Below are 7,416 nucleotides of genomic sequence, written 5' to 3' on the forward strand. Positions count from 1 at the left end.
TTCATAAAGCGCTTGACTCTGCCTAATCCTGATCCCAATCAATCGGCATGAATGTTGAACTTCCGCCTATGATCTGTTTTGAATGGTTTCAATGGATCTCTCCCTTTGCGGATTTCAAACATTCTTGGCTCGGGCACAATACTATTTCGGGTTTGCTCCCATCGGCCCATCGCTGAAGCACTTGTCTCTGCCCATCTCCGAACCCTGATTCACCGACTTATGTATTGAAGCTCCTCCGATGATCTTTTTTGATGGGATCCGGTAGTTTCCATGTTTTTCTGGTTAATGACACACCGGTGGGTTAACCACCTTATAAGGCGGTTTCCCCACCCTCCGCCACTGCTAGGTGTCCTCCTCTTAGTGGAATTGGAGCTAGGCTCCCGATACCGCTTACCACTATTAGTGCCGCCCGAAAGCCCACTCTTGGCTAGAAAGCCTCCTTTTCACTTCTTTGACTTCTTCGCTCTATCCCAAGTGAAGACCCTTATTCTGCTCCAATGAACGGAACCAGTAGTTCTATTTAGATCTGTTGAAGCTTGATCTGGACCATTGAATGTTGGGATCCAACAGTTGCTCGAGGCATGTTTTTCTTGTTGCATCGCTGTTTGGCTAAGGAATGGTGGTCCACCCTGGTTCATCTGAATTTCTTTTGAGGAACCCCTGTGTTAAATAGCATCCCTTGTTTGCTTTAATATCTGCTTCTTTGTTTGAGGTGCGGAGAATGTGGAAGAAAGAGGAGGTGGTGAAGAAACTCAACAAGCCCCGTAGCCTCTGGAGAGTGTTGTTGAGAGCTAGATTGCTTAGATGCTCATCTAAATTTATTGTCTTTATCAAGAGTTCTGAATCTCCAAAGACCTGGAGATCTGTGCAACCATGTTCCTGGGCAATCTGGCAGCCTTTAAGAAGCCCAAGGATTTCAGCCTGGTTGTTGGTACTCTTACCTAATCCCCAACTGTAGCTATCTATACGGGAGCCATCCTGAGAGTATACCACACCACCAGCACTAGAGATCCCTGGGTTTCCTTTGGAGGCACCATCGAAGAAAATGGTTACCTTTCCCTACTTCCTCCACTAGGATTGGAACTCTGCATCTAGAGTTCTGATGTGCCATGTGGGGTTGAATGTGGGCCAACCAGGTGTTTCTTTGCTGGACCAGATGAGAAGGGTACCCAACCAACTTCTTTCTTCAGTTATGAGAGTTTTATCTAACTTACTGGGGTAGTTCCCAAGAGCCTCCATCAGAGCCGCCTTAGCTTTGGCTACCACAGACAAGGGAGAGGATGATGCATTGTTGAATATCCAGTTGTTTCTGGCTAGCCAGAGCTTCTAACAAATGAACTTGGGAATGGAGTGCCAGATCCGATTCCACAGAGAGTTTTCTCTAAGGGCCCTAGGGTACCTTTCAGTCCAAGTGGAGAAGAGTTCTACTATTGTGCACTGAGTAGGGGCAGGTGCGTTGAGACCTTGAAGGACGAGGGCCCATACTGATTGTGCAAAGGCATAGCTTACAAAGAGGTGATCGATGCTTTCAGATGCCGATTTGCACAGAATGCACCAGTGCAGCCCTATAATGCCTCTGTGGGCAAGATTTTCACCTGTCAGCACTTTCCTGTGGATGATTAACCAGGTGAAGAAATTCACCTTGGGAATACCATAAGTATCCCATGTGCATTGCCAAATGGAGGGGTTGAGGACTTGATTTTGCATGGGTTGCAAGGCTGCAAAGCCAAGCGCAGGGGTATAGACCCCTGTCTTCCCCCATCTCCAGAGATCCGGTGCATGTAGGTTAATTGGGGCCAAGCCCTTCAGCTTATCCAGGAGAAGGTTCTTTTGTTGTATTAAATGTACTGGAAGATTATGGAAGACCCAATCTTTCCAGTTCCCTTGTCTGTCCCAGACTGAAATGTCAGCTAGACTGTGTAAACCATGTTGGGAAAGCCAATCACGGAGTTCTTCTAGCTCCACTGTGTGTTCAAGGGGGGATTGCCCATGATTTTATCTTGTCATATCATGATATTAGCTCCGTTGCCAGGCACCCTGTAGAGCTAATTTTGGAAGGTGGCAAGCCCTTTTCTACAGAGATTCCAGAGTGGTGTGCCTTTGGGAACGCTATCTGCTTGAAGATTTCTCAATGAGACTCCTTTGAGGTATTTATTCTAGAGAAGTTGACTGACTGGATGATGTTTATTGGAGTAGAGCTGCCAAAGGATTTTACCTCCTAAAGCGATGTTTTCCAATCCAGGGTCTCTAATCTGGAGACCTCCTTCCAGCTTTGACCTTTTCACTTTGTCCCAACTTACTAAGTGAAATTTCTTTTCATTTCCTTTGCCTCCCTGCCATAGGAAGTTTTTGAGTAGCTGTGATATCTGATCCATGATTGTCTTTGGTGCCAGGAGGAAGGAGGCCTGATAGATAGGGAGAGAGGAGAGGACAGACTTTATGAGGATTAACTTTCCAGCGTAGTTAAGCCACTACCCACCCCAAGCAGCTATCTTGGTTTTGATCTTACTGATGGCTTCATTCCATAGTGAGGCTCGGTTTACCCCCAGAGTTAAAGGCAGTCCCAGGTATTGAATTTTGTTCCAAGAGGCATAACCTGGAAAGTCCAGGATTCTTGCAATTCGGAGTGTGGTGTGCTCCTCTGTGTTCCAGCTATACACTGCACTTTTTCTTTTATTAATGAGCGCTCTTGAAATGGCGCAGAAGCTCTAGAGGATTCCATTGAATTCCTTTGCTATTCTTGTGGAAGCTCCTCCTAAGAGAAGAGAATCATCAGCAAATAAGGCATGGTTGATTGGATCTAGTCCAGTCGTTGGTCGGATGCCCAGGAGGGTACCTTTATTTCTTTCCACTTCTAGTTTCCTGCTCAGGGTGTCTGCCATTATTATGTACAAAAAGGGAGATAGCGGGCATCCTTGCCTTAGCCCCCTTGAAGCTTGAAAATAAGAGGTAGGTCGGCCGTTAACTAGCGGGGCAATCCATGGTTTATCTATGCATGCCTTGATCATATTCACAAAAGCTGGGTTGAATCCGAAGGTAAGAAGGACTTTATAGAGGAATGATAGGTTTACCCGATCGAAGGCATTGGTCATATCCAACTTGATTAACATCCCTTGCTCCTTCCTGTTAGGCCCCTATACTACTAGTGTAACCTCTTATTGTTATTAGTACAACACCCTTATTATATTGTTGTACCCATGTAGTCCCCATATTGTTACTATTGTGCCCCATAGAAGCCCACTATTATTATTATTGTGCCCTTACATTATTATTTTTATGTTGCTTCTGATTATATTATGACCCCTTAGACTCCTATATATAGAAAGGAGGTATTGTCATTTGTATGATCCAAGAATTGTTCATTTGTGTAATTTAAAGGAGGTTACCCCCTCGAAGAGGTTGAATTCTAAGGCATTCAACTATCTTTTCTATCTTTTTGTGAGCTGGTTTCATAACATTTCGTATCAGAGCTTTGGATTCTAGGGTTTTGCTCCTCCAAATAGGTCATCGTGGCATTTGCGCAATAACTTTTTTTCTGTAACATTTCAGATGCTATAAGAAAAACTCATTTGGGCCAAAATTGTTCTCAACTTCAGCTCCGAATTTCACCGCTTTTTACGCTGTATTTACGAAGATATGATCTAAGGAATTTAGCCTTTTTGCATACTCCCGAATTACATTCCAAACAGGTGACCTGGGGAGAACTGTCATAACTTTTGTTTTGAGCATCGGATTGAAATTTCGTAAGAAGTTACAGAAATAGGATGGACTGTAGTTTACTATGCATATTTTTTAGATCCGAAGGTCAAAACAGTGACATGTGGCACTTCATACAAGTTTTCTCTTCTGAAAAGGTCTATAATCAGGTCATCTTGGGAGATTGTGCATAACGCTTTCTTGGAGAATCTAAATTCAATCAGACTAGTGGCATTAGCAAGAGGACACAGAGGGCTACTACAGGTCGCAATTTTAGAACTTAAAGATCCTAAAGTACAGAGTTACAGTTGTTGCAAGATCGAGCTCCTAAAATCAAGAAAAAGAGAGATGAGGAAGTTTGATGGCAAGGATCCGGTAAATTGGATACTACAGATGGAGAAATATTTTGATCTACATGGTGTACCACTATTACAAAAGGTATGTATTGCATCTTCATATTTAGAACAAGATCAAATTTTATGGTATAAAGGGCTTTGTTCTCGTAAACAACTTGTTACGTGGTCAATTTTCACGGAGAAAATTATAGCACATTATGAGAATACAAAGAGCAACACCTTCTTTAGAGCAACACCAAAACAATTGGAAGAAAAAAGAGAAAAAGGGATTTGTTAAAAAGTGGAAAGCAAAATTATGGCAACAAGGAATTCTACCTCTCACAACTATAAAGATGGAAGTGTTGTTTCTCCTAGCCTTCCACAACCTACAAGGGTTACGCCACAACAATTGGAAGAAAAAAGAAAAAAAGGGCTTTGTTACAATTGTCATAGAAAATGAACTAAAGGTCATAAGTGTGCTGAGAAGAAATTATTTTGCATAGAGTATGAAGATGAGGAAGAAAAGGATCAAGAAACATCAAATGAAGAGGATATGTGCCAGGACCCAACCCCCGAGAAAGAAGAAATGAATCCAACCATATATTGTAAAGCATTGGCAAGAATTACCACTCCTCAAACTCTCAAGATAGAAGAACATATCAAGAAGAAAAAGGTTCAAGAAGTGAAAGATCACATCGAGAAAGAAGAAATGAATCCAACCATATCTTGTAATGCATTGGCCAGAATTACCACTCCTCAAACTATCAAGATAGAAGGACATATCGAGAAGAAAAATGTTCAAGAAGTGAAAAATCAAATCGAGCATCAAGAAATGAATCCGACCATATCTTGTAAAGCATTGGAAGAAATTATCACTCCCCAAACTCTCAAGATAGAAGGACATATCAAGAAGAAGAAGGTTCAAACAGTGAAATATCAAGAAGAAAAGTATCAAGAAACATCAAAAGAAAAGGATACTCACCAGGAACCAACCTCAGAGAAAGAAGAAATGAATCCGACCATATCTTTTAATGCATTCGTCGGAATTACCACTCCTCAAACTGTAAAGATAGAAGGACATATCAAGAAGAAAAAGGTAATAGTGTTGATTGATTCGGGTAGTACCCATAATTTTATTAATTGTAATATAGCCAAGGACTTGAATTGCTTCCTAGATCCAGCACCAGAGTGTCAAGTGATGGTTGTAAGTGGAGGAACCATAAATTGCTCTGGAAAGTGCCATAATATCAAGCTATCCATGGGAGAATATGTATTAAATAGCCCAATGTTTTCCGTTCCAATGGGTGGTGCTAATGTTGTACTAGGAGTCTAATGGCTACAATTGTTGGGTACAATAGCTTTTAATTTTCAAGAACGTTTTATGAAATTTTCTTTGGAAGGAAAGGAAGTTGAATTAAGGGGTATCACAGGGAAACCAGGAAAGATAATCAACTCTGGTAGAATGAAAAAGCTTCTAAAGAAAGAACAACGAGGTGTAATTGCACAATTATGTTCACTAATTGTTCGCAGATTGAAATCATGTATTTCTCCAGATCTCCAAAAAGTCTTGGACAATCATTCCAAGGTATTTGAGACTCCCAAATGTCTCCCACGTATTCATGATCATGATCATGCTATTCATTTTATTCCAGGATGTGTTCCTCCAAATGTCAAGCCTTATAGATATCCATATGCCCAAAGGAGTGAAATTGAACATATGGTTGCAAAAATGGTAGAGGTTGGTACAATTATCCAATGAAATTTGATAAACGAAGGAAGGTATGAATGGAAGAATGGCGAAGCAGGGTGAGAACTCGTTCAAAAGTTTCCAAATATCTCAGTTCCAACAATATTGCTAGAACTTGACAAGGAAGGAAAAAGCATATTGGAACCTGAAGCATTTACAGAACTGAGAAGTTGACAGCTATGAAATCGATCAATTTCAAAGCATCTCATTAAGTGGAAGAACTTACCTGTTGAAGGTTTCACATTGAAGGATAAGAATTTTATACAGAAGCATCAAGAACTACTCAAGTGTTGAGGACAACACTTTTTGAAGGAGAGGGGCATGTTAGGCCCCTATACTACTAGTGTAACCCCTTATTGTTATTAGTACAACCCCCTTATTATATTGTTGTACCCATGTAGTCCCCATATTATTATTATTGTGCCCCATAGAAGCCCACTATTGTTATTATTGTTCCATTACATTATTATTGTTATGTCGGCTCTGATTATATTATGACCCCTTTGACTCCTATATATAGAAAGGAGGCTTTTTCATTTGTATCATCCAAGAACTGTTCATTTATGTAATGTAAATGAGGTTTCCCCCTCGAAGAGGCTGAATTCTAAGGCGTTGATCTATCTTTTCTATCTTTTGTGAGCTTGTTTCATAACACTTCCTTTGATGAATAGAATGCATGGATTCTTGAACAAGTATCACATTGTCTAAAATATGTCTTCCTGCTACAAATCCTCCTTGACTGGGAGAAATGAGCTTGGATAGTAGAGGTTTTATTCTATTTGCAAGCAGTTTAGCAAGAATTTTGTAAGAGACATTACATAGCGAAATCGGCCTAAATCTGTCAAAGGTGGCTGGATTCACTTCTTTAGGTATTAGGGCGAGAAAGGTGGATTTGGTGTTGCCTCCCACTTTCGCCTTTTTCTGAAAAGCCTTTTCCATTCTTAGTAGGTCAGATTTGATGGTTGTCCAGCAGGCTTTGTAGAAATGTGTCGAGAAACCATCTATGCCTGGGGCTTTATCAGGCTCCATGTCCCAGATTACATTTCTGGTTTCCTCCTTTGTAAAGGGCATCGTAAGGTTTGAGTTATTCTCCTCGTTGACCAAGGAGGAGATCTGGGAGAGGAAGTCATTGGAGATCACCTCATCTTCTATTCCATCCTCTGAGTATAACCACTGAAAGTGAGTTTCAGCAGCTTCTTTAACTTGGGCAAAACCTTTGGCAACTATCCCATCTATTGTGATGATTTCCGAAATGTGATTCCAGGAAAGTTGAGCTCTGAACTGCCTGTGAAAGAAGGTTGTGTTTCGGTCACCAACTTTCACCCATAGGCTTCTGGACTTAAGCCTCCAGTATTCTTCTTCTTTTCTGAAAGAGCTGAAGGAGGCAAGTTGGGCTACTTGTTCTTTCTCCAGTTCATGCATGGTTACATCTTTGTCCTCCATCTTCAACTGTAAATCTGCTAGTTGTTGGACAGTTTCTTTTCTCTGTGTGGTGTAGGTGTTGGAAGGTGCCTTGACCCACTCTTTTAGAGCTACTTTGGTTGCTTTTATTTTTTTCTCCCAAACATAACTGGGTGACCCGATGACCATGGTGGACCAGGCCTTTTCAACTACTTCCATGAACCCTTCCTGCTCTAT

The sequence above is a fragment of the Pinus tabuliformis genome, chromosome 4_2 (assembly GCF_031772625.1).
Source record: "Pinus tabuliformis cultivar Carrire ecotype Pingquan chromosome 4_2, CPIR1, whole genome shotgun sequence".
Lineage (NCBI taxonomy): Eukaryota > Viridiplantae > Streptophyta > Pinopsida > Pinales > Pinaceae > Pinus > Pinus tabuliformis.